The sequence below is a fragment of the Phoca vitulina genome, unplaced genomic scaffold (genome assembly GCF_004348235.1).
Source record: "Phoca vitulina isolate PV1807 unplaced genomic scaffold, GSC_HSeal_1.0 scaffold1, whole genome shotgun sequence".
NCBI lineage: Eukaryota > Metazoa > Chordata > Mammalia > Carnivora > Phocidae > Phoca > Phoca vitulina.
Genome location: NW_022589704.1, coordinates 8,125,052 through 8,140,610, shown reverse-complemented (window position 1 = coordinate 8,140,610; position 15,559 = coordinate 8,125,052). Strand labels below are relative to the sequence as shown.

General features: G+C 41.3%; 1 protein-coding gene and 1 non-coding gene across 3 annotated transcripts in view; one reads left to right on the top strand and one right to left on the bottom strand.

The window, feature by feature from the left end:
* Positions 1-6,067: 6,067 nt before the first annotated feature.
* On the bottom strand, positions 6,068-6,174 carry LOC116637907. The gene has a single exon (XR_004300553.1). It is a non-coding gene; the product is annotated as a U6 spliceosomal RNA (small nuclear RNA).
* A 4,469-nt stretch (positions 6,175-10,643) lies between these two features.
* The window catches only part of DIS3L2 (DIS3 like 3'-5' exoribonuclease 2), a 346,894-nt gene continuing 341,978 nt past the window's right edge, over positions 10,644-15,559 (top strand). For both annotated transcript variants that reach the window (XM_032399177.1, XM_032399039.1), the window contains exon 1: positions 10,644-10,726. The gene's annotated coding sequence lies outside the window, so the exon portion shown is untranslated. The remainder of the gene's footprint in view (positions 10,727-15,559) is intronic.

Below are 15,559 nucleotides of genomic sequence, written 5' to 3'. Positions count from 1 at the left end.
ATTTAAATTAATAACTATATAGAATTATATTTGTCCACACGCTGATACATAATTTCAAGTTTTTGAAGCGAAAAAGTTACAAAACAATGGCAAAGTATATTCCATTTCGATTTCAAAACTTTTCAGACTTTTCAATTTCAAAACTTACTAAAAAGCTACAGTAATCATGACAGTATGGCACTGGCATGAAATTAGACTTACAGATCAATAGGATAAAACTGAGAGCCCAGAATAAATCCATATGCCTGCGGTCAACTGGTTTCGACAAGGGTGCCAAGATCATTCAGTGGGAAAAGAACAGTCTTTTTTTTTTTTTAATATTTTTTTATTTATTTGACAGAGAGAGACACAGCGAGAGAGGGAACACAAGGAGGGGGAGTGGGAGAGGGAGAAGCAGGCCCCCCGCCGAGCAGGGAGCCCGATGTGGGGCTCGATCCCAGGACCCCGGGATCATGACCTGAGCCGAAGGCAGACTCTTAATGACTGAGCCACCCAGGTGCCCCGAAAAGAATAGTCTTTTTAACAAATGCTGCTGGGACAACAGGATAACCACAGGCAAAAGAGTGAAGTGAGACCGGGACCTCATACCATATACAAAAATTATCCCAAAATATATAAAAGATTTAAATGTAAGAGCTAAAACAGGAAAAAACAGAGGCATAAATCTTTGTGCCCTTGGACTAGGCAGAAGTTTCATAGATAGGACACCTACAGCACAAGCAACCAAAGAAAAATAGATAATTTGGACTTCATCAAAATTAAAACTTTTTTATTGCACTGGAGGATATTATTAAGATAGTAAAAATACAACCCACAACATGGGAGAAAATACTTGCAAATCACATACTTGATAAGGGCCTCGCATCCAGAAAACATAAAGAATTCTTATAATTCAACAATAAAAAGACAAGCCAATTAAAAAAAAGGGTGACAGACTTGAACAGACATTTCTCCAAAAAGATACAAAAAAGGTCAATAAGTACATGAAAAGATGCTCACCATCACTAGCTATTAGGGAAATGCAAATTAAAATTTCAAGGAGATACCACTTTACTAGATATCACTCTACTAAAATGGCTGTAATAAAAAAAATGGGAAATAACAAATGACATCAAGGTTGTGCAGAAATCTGAACCCTCGTCCATTGCTGGTGGGAATTTAAAATGGTGTAGTTACCACATAACCTGGCCCATATGACCCAGCAATTCCATGTCTATGTGTATACCCGAAAGAATTGAAAACGTATATTTATGCAAAAACTTGTACTTGAATGTTCATAGCAGCATTATTCATAATGGCCAAAAAGTGTAAACACCCCAAATGTTTATCAACTGATGAAGAGATAAACAGAATGTGGATATACATACAGTGGAATATTAGTTATCCATAAAAAGGAATGAAGTACTGATTCATGCTACAATATGGACGAACCTTGAAAACATGCTAAGTGAGAGAAGCCAGTCACAAGGACCAAGCCACATTCCTCTTATATGAAATGTCCAGGATAGGGAAATCCATAGAGACAGAAAATTGGTAGTTGCCTAGGTCTGGGAGGATGGGAGGGAAATGACAGCTAATGGGTATGGGCTTTCTTTTTGGTGTGATGAAATGTTCTAAATTGATTGTGGTGATGATTGGAAAACACTGTGAATATACTATAAATCACTGAACTGTACACTTTAAAATGGTGAATTAGATGTTCTTTGAATTATATAGTTGACACTTGAACCACATGGGTTTGAACTGTGTGGGTCCACTTATATGCAGCTTTTTTTCTATAAATGTAGCGGTGTATGTATTGTAAATGTATTTTATCATTTTCTCAGTAACTTTTTTCCTCTAGCTTACTTTATTGTAAGAATACAGTATATAATGCATACAACATATAAAATATGTGTTAATTGAGTGTTTATGTTATTGGTAAGGCTTCCAGTTAACAGTAGGCTATTAGCAGGAACATTTGGGGGAGTCAAAAGTTATATGCAGATTTTCAACTGTCTGGGGGATTAGTGCCCCAACCCCTGCATTGTTCAAGGGTCAACTGTATACCTCATCTTAAAAATTTCAGAAAAGTATATTCCAAGCCAAACCCAAATGTCTATCTATAGGTCTATCTGTCTATTTCTGGGTGGTGGAATCAGGCATACATTTTTAGTTGCTTCTTCATAATCAAATGTATCATCTAAGTTATTTCCAATTAACATTTATAATTTATGTAATAGCATAAGATAAAAGAAAACTCTACAATAAACATGGACCATACTAAGTTACAATTTATAAAAGAAGGGATGTAAGATAGTTACACATTCTGCAACTATGCGGGAGTATCTAGCACTAGTCCTGAAAAATAGAACAAAATAAAAATAATTGTGCACAAGTAGTAAAATTATGTATGAATTTTTTTGAAACTTTTTTCAGTATTATGATTTTTATCTTTACAAGTAGGAGGGAAATAACCATATTTGCCTCACGAAATGAATTTGGTTTTTATTTGATATTGAAAGTGTTAATGACAACACTATCAACTCTAGGTGCCTTTTTAAAAAGAATTCACTGATTCATTCTACAATAAATTTTCTATGTTTCTTCCTTGAACTTTTCCTTTAGCTAATCTTTTCCTTTTACCTGAGTTCTCTTTTCTTCTTGTGTAAGTTGTATTCAAAATTGTTAGCTCCCTTTAATATTTAAAACTTATTAGAGTTTAACTTTGAATAATATTTCCTAATAATTGAAACTTTTTTTGTGTTTATAGTTTTTGCATTTTGTTTCTCTTATATTCTCTTGGGTATTTAGTTGGCTATCCTAACAGTCTGCAAATATTTTATTAGTTAATTTCTTCTCAGTTTTGCATATTAAGCAGATACCCTCTTATTTTCTAATTTATTTGTTTCAAATTTTTTGATTTTCCCTTTTAAATTTGTTACCTAAATCTTTAAAAAAATTAAGGATAGATTTAATTATTTTTTTCTTTTTCCTTCTTATTAGCATAGGCAGGAGAGATACAAAAGTTCACTGACAGCTTTAACTGTGTAAATGGTATCTGTTTTTCTTTGTCTTTAAAGTAATGTCCCCATATTTGGTGTTGCCTTTTTAACTCAATTATTCCATCACAGAGTCTTTCTTCCATTCTTGCATGGTCGTGTGCATATAGGTAGAATATTGGCTTTCTCTTCAACTTTATTTTATGGAAGTCCGAGAAAGCATGTGTAAAATCTTTGTCTACCTATTGTGAATATCTTTATCTTAAAAATTGCAATTAATTGTTTGTGAAGGCTTAATGTGCACTTGAGAAAGCTCCCTATTTCCCAATTTTTCCTCTTTGGATCAGTTCCTCCAATCTCCTCCTTCTGTGGAAGAAATGGAGGCCCCCGAGGTGCAGGGACTTGCCCATGATCTCTCAGTGGGGCTGGGGCAGAGCCTGTGTTTGGGGCCAATGAATGGAGCATTGTGGAGAGTTAACGCCAACATGCTCCAACAGCACCCTTCCCCTGCTGGTGCCCCGTTCTGTTGAAAAGCTACAGAGCAGGGCTGCCTTAGGCCAGACAGCTTTGTTGTATGCACACCCTCCCCTGCAGCTTACACTGCATCATACTGACCTGTTATCCTTGGGCTTCTCTTTGGCCTTGCCTGAAGAAGGGATTCTTTCCTAGGATGCTGCCTTCTCATGAAAACAGACCTCCAGTGGGTCCTGCCACGGGTGTTCTGGGCATGCCCAGGTATGCCAGAATCCTGGGATGAACATAATCAGTCAAGCTGGGACCCGCTATACTTGCTTTCATGCAAGCATGATTTACCTGAGCCAGGCTCTTAAATTATTCTATCTCCCCTTTCTTTAAATGTATTTTTTTTTTTTAAAGATTTTATTTATTTATTTGACAGAGAGAGACACAGCAAGAGAGGGAACACAAGCAGGGGGAGTGGGAAAGGGAGAAGCAGGCTTCCCGCGGAGCAGGGAGCCCGATGTGGGACTCGATCCCAGGACCCTGGGATCATGACCTGAGCCGAAGGCAGATGCTTAACGACTGAGCCACCCAGGCGCCCCTAAATGTATTTTTTTTAAAAAGATTCATAGGTGTGGATTTTGTCTTTTTAATCCAGTCTATGATGCTGTTTTTTAAATAGGAGAATTTAGTCCATTTACATGTAATCTTATAATTGTTGTAATTGTGTTATTCTGTATTTTTCTCAGTAAATAAAATTCTTTGTTTTCTCTTTAGCTTAATTTAGGATTTCTATTGGAGGCCATGTTTTTTCATTCATTTAAGTGAGATGAGATGTTCTCACAATTTTCTGAACAACCCAATTTCCTAGTGTTCTACTATGTTTTCCCTTACCCAACAAAAAACAGACTATGCTCATTTCTTTATATTTGTTCTAATTAAAAACTACTTTTCTTAAAAAAAAAAAAACAAAACTTTTTCTTTCTTATGAATAGATTCAGATTTTTTTTTTTTTTTGGTCATTCACTCACCTTCTCTAAGTCCTCTTTAGTCAAATCTTCTTGGTTTCATTCTGGCATTCTGAGAAGTTTTATCTCCAGTTAAATATTTTAAAATATGATGATCACATTTTATAAAAATTATACTTTATACTCTTGCTTTTCAGACTAGGGTATGTCTATCTGTGCAGATGAGCTATCCACTGCATAATATTATTTCTCCCTGTCTATATACCTTCATTGAAATTCGCCCCCCTTTCCTGAGGGTCCATGAGTGCACACACATACACAGAGATCCTAAGGAAGGTATAGGCCTGAATGGCCATAATTGTACTGAGTGAGTCTGTTTCCCCGGGTCGGCTGACTGGCTCCCATGGACCCCTCACCCAGTTCAGGCTGGCCTTAGCCAATCAGCTGTTTTCTCTCTAGACTTCGAAAACGAAGCGCCTTGTTCAGCATTGGGCCCTGGACCGGGAGAAAAAGACTCATCTTTCATTGAAATTGTCCCCCACCCACCTCACACACACACACAGAGCAAACCCATCCCTCCCCTCCAGCACATGACTCCTTGGAGGAGAGTTGCTATCTGGAAAAACAAAATTTGGGGGTTCTCTTAGCATGCCAAAAGAGAAGTTTGGTAGTCTGCAGCGTGTGTTACAGAAGGAAGAAAGAAAGCTGTCTCTGTCAGGACCATCATCTACAAGAGACTTAGCTGTTTTACACTCCTAAGACTGACTACTGTTTAGGATAACTTCTTATCAGATGACAATAATAACGAACATGTATTTGCTCTGTGCCAGGCACTGTTTTAAGTGCTTTACATGTATTGACTCATTTAAATTTCACATCAGCCTTTTGAGGTGGTACCATCATTATTCACATGCTATAGGTAAGGAAACCTCAATGGAGAGGTTGAGTAATTTGCCTAAGGGCACACAGTGAGTAACTGAAGGAGTTGGATTTGAACCCAGCAGTTTGATTCCCCTTAAGTGCTATGACGCATTGCTGTTGTATTGGAATTGCCAGCTTCATGTGAGGCTGATATCTGGCAGGGGGCAAGGGACAGGAGAAATGTAAACCCTTGTCCTATAAAGACCTTCCTCTGCAGTGAGTTCTCCAACAAAACAAAGGCATCAACATTCTGAGTTTAATGAGTTTAAATGTCATTCTTTCTCTTTTATGTTTTTTTTTTTTTAAAGATTTATTTATTTACTTATTTGAGAGAGAAAGCAAGCACAGGGGGAGGGCAGGGGGAGAGGGAGGAGAGAAGCAGACTCTCCACTGACGGCCCAGGCTGATGCGGGGCTGGATCTGAGGACCCTGAGATCAGGACCTGAGCCAAAATCAAGAGTCAGAGGCTTACTCGATGGAGCCACCCACGTACCCTGTGATTCTTCCTTCCTTTCTTTCCTTCCTTCCTTCCTTCTTTCTCTTTTCTTTCTTTCTTTCTTTCTTTCTTTCTTTCTTTCTTTCTTTCTTTCTTTCTTTCTTTCTTTTCTTTCTTTCTTTCTTTCTTTCTTTCTTTCTCTTTTTCTTTCTTTCCTTTCTTGTCTTTCTTTCTTTCTTTCTTATTAACATATAATGTATTATTTGTTTCAGGGGTACAGGTCTGTGATTCATCAGTCTTAGAAAAATATGGAACCCTTCACGAATTTGCGTGTCATCCTTGTGCAGGGGCCATGCTAATCTTCTCTGTATTGTTCTAATTTTAGTATATGTGCTGCCTAAGCGAGGACCATTCTTTCTTTTTTAAAATGTAGTAATTATTAGATGTCATTTACAGCTGCTGAGATATATCTGTGATTAAAAGAGAGAGCTCAAAATTAGAAAAAAGATGGAAGATCAGAGGAAGAGAAGACCAAAATGGGAGGATGAGAGATAAAGTTAAAAAATAAAAATTAAGGTAAATTTAAAGCCAAAGATGTGGGAATAAAAACTTAGAAAGAATAACATTGTAAATGACAAGTTTCTAAAATTCATACTTGAAGTAGCATATGTTAAATAGAAAGTAAAAGAAACAAAAGAGCAAAGAACCAGAAAATTTAAAAAAAATCTAAAAAATTAAGAATAACATATTGATAGATCCTGATAAAATGAGCAGTTAGAAGTATTCAAAAAGACGAGATTTTAAATAGGAGCTAGAAGGTAAAAGAGAAATTAAGATAAGGGCTAAGATCTATGAGGCAAAAGTTGTGAAGGATCTAGAAGGATTTATATTTAAACAGCTAAGAGAAAAATAATACTCATAAAGATAGAGGGAAAAGAAAAACTAAGTTTAAAAAAAACTAAGTTTAAAGTGAGACAAGAACAAAACCAGACTCTAATCAGACAAGAATTCCAAGTGGGAAACAGTGGTCTGGGTGGGGCTAATTGCTGCAATTGAGGAGGCCAAGATCAATTGATACGGCGATGATGAGACATATTTTCTGCTCACCCGTAACACTCAGCTGGCAGCACTATCCGCCTGCACACGGAAGGATGAGGCTCATGGCACTTGACTCCATCCCACAGCTGACTGGGTCCTTCCAAAGTCATACCCCTAGGCCAGCAAACACTCCTTCACTTTGGTTCTTGGAATATGTTCAATTCTACCTTAGTTTTTCTTCAACATATTTAATAGTCCTTTTGTTATCTTTTACTTCCTTCAAGATGAAATTCACATGTGAAAGGCAATCAAACATGTTGTTGAATGGATTTGAAGTTCTTGTGGCGTTTGGTTACTATGCTGTTTGTTTTCTCTCTCTCACACACACCATCTTTATCACCCAGCTTCAATTCTGATGTTCTAACACTTCCTACTGATCCTGATTTGCTTGGTTATTTGCTCCTTTCAGTGTAATTAGTAGTAGTGGGATTGGGTGGGTGGGGATGAGACGATCTACAGGACTTGTTCTTGGACCGGGCTGTAAGGGTGAGGGTGTGGTGGAGGGGTGGGGAGTGCAGGAGTCACGGATGTCTCCTACGTGTCTGGGTTTCTGCCTCTGTGACCGGGTGATGTTAGTATAGGAGAACACCGAGTTAGGGGTGGTGGTGGTTAGGAATCAGGGTCAGGCTGGACCTGGAAAACTCTGGGGCACTATAGCTGTCTCTAATCCTTAAATTCCCAGGAAGGCTTGAATTTCATAATAGACACACTCCCTCCCAATGCCAAAATGGAATTCTTCTGGAGGTAGCAGATGGCTCACTGTTTATACCAACAGGGCATGGTAACCCTGGTCCTCTGTTTATATTCTGGGCATTCCTCAAAGCATTTTGCATCATTAATTGGCTATCCATTATCCAAAGAGACCAAAGTCAGACAAAGCACATCATCTGGAACCTTTCATGCCCACACCATCCTGGAAGTACAGAGTTCACCCACAACTCCCTGCAGTTGTCTAAAAATATGCTCTTCACAGCAATGATAAGTTTCCATCTCTTGAGGTACCACTGAAATCTCCTGGAACCCCAGCCAAGTGGAGCCTAATGAATCACCTTGGCCCTTCAACAGAACACGGTTCATTAGAATTGATGCTCTATTCAAGGCTGCCAGGAACATGCAGGGTAGACTTTATCTATTGTACTTTAAGGATTTGGGGCTTCTTTTTGTCTATATCACAAGTTGACTTTGTCCCTTCTGTTCACAGAACAATTGATTTAGCTTCCTTTTATCAAATTGTAACCATTTTCTGGTCCTGCCTTGCTTATGTTATACCTAGGCTCCCTTGGCTGATATTTAGGGTGTTTTAAACTTTTCAGCCACACATTTCAAATTTCTTGGTTTACTCCCACAGATGGCTGGTTACATCCATTGTTGATAGATTTACAGTGTCTTAGAGAAGACTATGCCTCTTCTGGATGAGCTTGTTGTAATAACTGGATATAATGGGAATGTACTGGTTCTGGACTGGAGGTATGCTTGTGGGGCAAGCCTCTCACCCCAAGTCACTCTACAGTGTGACTCTACAGTTGTGGTTTTCCTTTGGCCCACATGAGGAAGCCCAGAGCTCACTCTACTTAGATGATATGGGAACACGTCCACCCAGCCCTGAAGCCTTCACACTGGCTGACACCAAACTTTCTGTCAGCCGTCCCCAAATGGGATTTTCCTATTGAACTTATGTACAATGATTGTCTTTCCTTTGCTCTTGTCCTTGCTCATCTATTCCTGCTTCTAATATTTTTATATTAATAAAATTAATAGAAAGTAGGCTGCATTAATAATTTTCTTGGCTTCATCTTCCATTTCTGGCTCTGAAACCCCAGTTTTTATGTTATTAATCCTTTGTTCTTTTCCTTTTCTGGGTCTTCCCAACCCTGGCCCCATTGGGCCCTCTCCCACCCATTGGATCACTGTACCTTTGCCATCTTCTGCGTCCTGCCCCTGCTGGGCTTCTTCCATCTCATCTACAGTTTGAATAGACAATTTTGCCTACATCACAGTTTCGCGGAGGATTCTGACCTGTGTGAACATTAAAAACCAAAGGCTCAGGGCGCCTGGGTGGTTCAGTTGGTTAAGCTTCCAACTCTTGATTTTGGCTGAGGTCATGATCTCAGGGTCCTGGGAACAAGCCCTGGGTCAGGCTCCACGCTCAGTGGGTGGCGTGCGGGTCTGCTTGAGGATTCTCTCTCATTCTCCCTCTAACCCCCTCCACCCCCTCCACTCACGTTCTCTCTCACTCTCTCAAATACATAAATCTTAAAAAAAAAAAAAAAGGCTCATGGGTTCATTTATTCTTTAAACAAACATCGACTGAGGTCTTTGTGTGAGGCAAGCACCGTAGATGCAAGATAAAATAAATTATTTTCCACATTCAAGAATTAGTAGAGGGGTGCCTGGGTGGGTCAGTCGTTAAGCGTTTGACTCTTGATTTCAAGCTCAGGTCATGGTCTCAGGGTCATGGGATTGAGCCCAGTGCTGGGTTCCAGGCTTAGCAGGGAGTCTGCTTGAGATTCTCTTCCTCTCCTTCTGTCCCCCCTCCTGCACACGTACTCTCTCTCTCTCTCAAATAAAGAAACCTTCATTTTATTATTTTTTAAAGATTTTATTTATTTGTTAGAGAGAGAGAGAAAGCACAAGCATGGGAGCAGCAGGTAGAGGAGCCTGATGTGGGTGGGACTCGATCCCAGAACCCTGGGATCATGACCTGAGCTGAAGGCAGATGCTTAATGGACTGAGCCACCCACCCAGGTGTCCCTAAAATAAAGAAATCTTTAAAAAAAAAAAAAAAAAAGAATTAGTAGAGGTATTAGTAGAGGAATTCTGAAATTTACAAATACTTTCAAAAACATTAAGGCATTCAGGAACAATTTAACATATCTCTTTTCCTTGTTTGAATATGGAGCATATGGTGGTGGACTCCTTCACTACACAGATTCAAGCCACTGTCGATATTGACACCATATTCCTGATTTTTGACTTTTTATGGTCACCACTAGGCACTTGATGGCCACATCATGACACTGGTGACCACGACCTTACTGGAATTCTTTCCTCTCCTGCTGTCTTCTCAGCAGCCCTTCAACCGAACATTCTGACTGCTCTTTGGGGGTTCCTTTTCCTTTGTTCACACCTACAATGTTGATGTTTTCTTAGGTTCCATCCTTCTCTACCCACTTCCCTGGGCAGGGCACACTGACCTTTCAGTGGGTTTCTCAACCGAGCCTACTTTCTTTCTTACCTGAAACACTCCTCCCTACTCTTTTACTTGCTTGAAGTCTCCACCATCGGCTTTTCCCCACCCGTGTCTGGGGAGGCCCCACTGCCTTCACTTAGCCCACCCAGGTGAGCAGCACCCCTCCGCCTGCCCTCCCATCAGTCTGTGCATTCTGAGGGTAGGGACCACGCCTGGATCGCCCCTCTCTGCATCTCCAGTGCCAGCCCTGCTGGCAGGTGTCCAACAACCCAGTGTCTACTAAATGAAAAAATGAGTAAAACCCCGTCCCAGGACGGGGCCGGCGTGGCTACACCGGGGGCCTAGAACCCGAGCTGGGCGGGTTCCGGAGCAGGGGACTGCGGCGGGAAGGCTTCTAAGAGGTGGCCTCTCTAGAGCCACCGGCTACAGCCCATCGCCCCCGCGAGGCGAGGCCCGAGAAGTCGCGTTGGCCCTTCGCCAGCCCCTGCCAGCCGCCCCACCCCCTGCAGCCGCACGACCGCCGACCACCGCCTCCGCCGCGCTCTTTCTGCGCGCGTCGCTCTTGGCCCCTTCCGGCCACCGTTGCTCCCTACACCGCCGCGCCCCTGACCCGGAAGAGCATTCTCCTTAGCAACTGCGGGACCGCCGCGGCGCCAGCCTCTCGGGAGCAACGGTGAGGCCTCCCCGCCCCCGGCCCGCGCGCCTCCCCTCGACCCCTTTCCTGGACCGGCCCCGGGTCTGGCCTGCCGGGTCTCCGCAGCTCTTAGCGGGGCACCTGCGGCAGCGGCCCCGGGCGAGCGCCCTCCACTTCTGGCACCGCTGCCCGGCTCCGCCGTCGCCCCTGCCCACCACAAGCCCCCAGCTCTCCGCCGACCCGGCCTGCCAGGCTCGGCTCCTCGCGCCCGGCCCCGCCGGCCCTCCCTTGTAGCCCCCTTAGGGGCGCGGATAGGAAAACCCGAATTAAACAGCCTGTTGCTGTAGAGAGGACGCTTCCGAGGCTCGGGTCCCCTGTGGACGCGTTCTCATGGGTCCTGATACAGATGCTTGGGACTGGCAGGGATGGAGCGTTTGAGCAGCTTTGAACGGCAGCCACTTAACTAGAATACTTGCTGTTTGCCTGCTGCTTTGCGCTTTCCAAAGTGGTGTATTTTATCTGCTTTGTTGATCGTGGAGACTCATGTAATTGAACATTTTGAACTGATCCTTTTCCGGGGATTAGGTTTTCTGTTTTTAGCGATGTGCGGTTAGTATCATGTAGCTTAGATTTTGTGCCTTCCAATTTTCTACAGGAGGAACTCTCCCTGGGACTGATTAAGTTTGGGAAAAATTTCAAGAGAAATTTGCTACATTGAAGAAAGTAGGGACAGGTGTTGTTAATATCTTTGACTTACATTTGAAAAGATACCATGACACTGAAAACCTCCCTTAATTGAGTTTGTAGATGTGGTACTAAGAAAACTCTAAACCTTGTTTGAACATTGTTGGATAACGACTTTATAGTTAATCTAATGATGAAGCTAAAACTGAGGCATATGAAAAATCTTCAGGAATGACATTTGCAGGAATTTCTGTACCAAAATCCATTATTTAACGCAGTATAATTTCATATCAGTTCAGTAAGTATTTAATAAGCACCCACAGTGTTATATTATGTGAAAGGATATAAAATAAGAGTGTATAGATTGTTATTATTATTGGGAAAACTATAAAGCAGCATTTGTTTAAATGCAAAATCAGAGGGAGGAGAGATCAGTGTGGGCTGGAGTTTTCTGTATTATGTTTATGGATTATATCTCTATAGATAGTTTGTATTTGTGTTGGAGGGGACAGGGAATCCTAAATAGTTTCTTATGTTTTTAAGGGTTTTGGGAAATAGTTCCAAGTGACATTTTGTAGTTTTTATTTAAAGCTCTACGATTACTTGATTGCAGTATCTATTTCTTTCACTCTTAGTACAAATCTGGCATTTTTCTTGTTTGAGATCTAAATAAATACGGCTTATAGTAGGGGGCTTTCCCACTTAAGAGATTCATTCCTTTGCTTCTGTGACGGTCTTACTTTTATATGAGTCACCACAGTTTTCAGTAGAGTTAGTTACTAGTTCATATATACTTACGAGTCTTGTGAAATGTTGCTCTTTATTCATTTGACAGGTATTCCAGAGTGCCCCCTATGTAGCAGGCATTGTATCAAGAAATGCCAAAAACAGTTTGCTCAGCAAGTAGTAATTCTGCTTTATCTACGATGTGTGTGTGTATTTGTGTGTTTTACTTATCAGCCTTTGATGCTCACCATTTGCCTAGGGACATAGAAGGGCCAGAGAAATGTTTTTTCTTTTTTTTCTTAAGAGTTGAATAGGGATTTTAGGCTTAATTGATTTGGACATCCTCCAAAGATTCATTAAGGAAACCTCTTAGGATGTTTCATTGCTTTCTTATAGGTTTAGTGCCCTATATTCACTTGTTCAACAAATATTTGACTGCTTATTGGGTACACTGTGTTTGGCCTTGGAAATTGGGGGGGGGGAGAGTGAATGCATCTCTGGCCCCTGTCTTTAGCAGATGATACCAAATAATCACATGAATGTAAAACTGCAACAGTGACACTATTTGATTTAGGGAAGTCACTGGAAAGACATTTGAACTAAGATCTGAAGGATGCACAGGAAAGGAAGAGTGTTCCAGTCAGAGCAAACAGCAAGGGCAAAGATGGTGGGGTTCATGGGGAGGACTGGGGATTTAGGGTACAGCTCTATGTAGAGAACAGGAAGAGTGTTGAATCTGGTGGGAGAGGGGGTTGGAGAGGTGTGGTGGGCCTTGTAAGCAGGTTGAGGAGTTTTTCTTTATTTTTGGAACAAGGAGAAGTCTCTCTACAGTTTTACTTAGAGACTTAGGCTGGATTGCAGATGGGGATGACACAGATTGGTTTTAAATAGTCTGCTTTGTATTTCTACCATTGCTTAGTATTTGTATTGTCTTCTTCCTTATTTCCTTAACATGCTCCCTCAGCTTTATTGTAGTTAGAGAAGCTTCCATGTCCTACCAGCGAGATGTGTCCACTTTATTTATTTTTTTAGTTGGGACAAAAGGAATTTTAGGGGTTAGTATTGGACAGTAGAAGTTAGTTGATCTGAAATATTTTTGCATCAGTATGACTGCTAGGGCACTAACTTCTGTGACTTTTTTTTTTAAGATTTATTTATTTACTTGAGAGAGAGAGAGCGTGCGCATGAGAGCACATGGTGGGAGGGAGGGTTAGAGGAAGAGGGAGAGAGTCTTAAGCAGACCCTGCCGAGTTTGGAGCTGGAGGTGGGGCTCGATATCAGGACCCAGAGATCACAACCTGAGCTGAAACCAAGAGTTGGATGCTTAACCAAGAGTTGGAAGCTTAACCAACTGCGCCACCAAGGTCCCCCTGTGACTGTTTCTTTTTAATTGTAGTGATAAAAACACATAATATAAAACTTACCCTCTTAACCATTTTTAAGTGTATGTTCAGTGATGTTAACTATATTTACACTAGGACTTTTTTATCTTGCAAAACTAAAACTCTGTACCCATTGAACAACTCTCTATTTCTACCACCCCCCTCCCCAGCTTCTGGTGCATTTGAGTTTTATTGCTGTAAATGCTGTTTTTTTTTTTTTTTTTTTTTTTTTTTTAAGATTTTATTTATTTGACAGAGAGAGAACACAGATAGGCAGAGCGGCAGGCAGAGGGAGAGGGAGAAGCAGGCTCTCCGCCGAGCAGGGAGCCCGACGCAGGGCTCGATCCCAGGACCCTGGGATCATGACCGGAGCCGAAGGCAGATGCTTAACTGGCTGAGCCACCCAGGCGCCCCTGCTGTAAATGTTTTTTAAGAATCATTATTTGTACCACATCTTATAGTACTCATCTCAGAATGCCTTCAGACCAGTTGATTTTGGGTGTTGGACTGAAAATGATTTTGAGATGGCTCAATATTTTAAGTACAAAAAAGTATAACAAAGCATTTTCTTGGGTGGGGGAGATTTGTAAATTTTTATCTGCAGTTTCCCAATTTGTCCTAGACTTTGGATTCCTGCAGTGTTGTAGAACTAGCCTTATAGAATCCAGTTTTTAGAATGTCCTTTGAATCTTCAGAAAATTTTTTTGTTTTATATGGGGAATTGCTGTGGGAAGTGAAGTTCATTTTCATGCAAATACTTCTGAGCACATGCACAAGTCAGACTGTGAGTGGGCCTGGAATGGTTCCATAGATCCCTCTGAGGTCCAGCCATCTGTGCCATACTGGTGATGTCAGGGAGACAGCCAGCATTCTTGTTGTCTTTATTAAATGGAGGGTGGTGGAGCTGCACGAGATGCTCCTTTGTGTCACATTATGGGACATAGAAGGATCTGACAAGGACTTTTTAGATAGCATTTTATTTGGAACCATAGCAAGAACTTGATGCCCCGAGTTGCAATTATACGATTAACCCTCACATTGAGGCTGGAAGTGGTCAGGTTTAGTCAACTGTTAGTCCAAAGAACTTATTTTTCTAGTTTCTTTTTTATTGTGGTAAAATTTACCATCTTAACCATTTTTAAGTGTATGGTTCAGTGGTATTAATTACTTTCATAATGTGTAAACATCACCACGATCCATCTCCATAACTATTTTTCTTTTTTTTTTTTTTTAAACATTTTATTTATTTGACAGAGAGCAAGAGAGCACAAGCTGGGGGAGCTGCACAGGGACAGGGAGAAGCAGGCTCCCTGCTGAGCAGGGAGCCCGATGCACGGCTCGATCCCAGGACCCTGAGATCATGACCTGAGCCAAGGCAGATGCTTAACCGACTGAGCCACCCAGGCGCCCCCATAACTGTTTTTCATCTTGTAAAACTGAAATTCTATGTCCGTTAAACAACTTTGTATTCCCTCTCCCCAGCTTCTGGCAACCACTATTCTACCTTCTGTCTCTATAATTTTGAGTACTCTGAGTACCTCAGAAGTAGAGTTATACAGTATTTATCTTTTTGTGACTGGCTTATTTCATTTAGCATAATATTCTTAAGATTCATCCATATCGTAGCATATGTCAGAACTTCCTCCTTTTTAAAGGCTGAATAATATTCCATTATATGTATATACCACATTTTGCCTATCCATTGATCTGTTGATGAACGCTTGGGCTGCTTCCATGTTTTAGCCATTGTGAGTGATGCTGCTATGAACATGGGAGTACCATCCAACTACTTTATTTATTTATTTTTTTTAAGATTTTATTTATTATCTGGCAGAGAGAGAGAGAGAACAAGTGGGGAAGTGGCAGGCAGAGGGAGAGGGAGAAACAGATTCCCCGCAGAGCAGGGAGCCCAATGTGGGGCTCCATCCCAGGACCCTGGGATCATGACCTGAGCCGAAGGCAGATGTTTAACCGGCTGAGCCACCCAGGCACCCTAACATCCAAATACTTTTAATTCCTTTCTTACATTCTAATACAGCTGCCTCTGGGACCCACTAATGTCGGCAGACAAGAGAGAGTG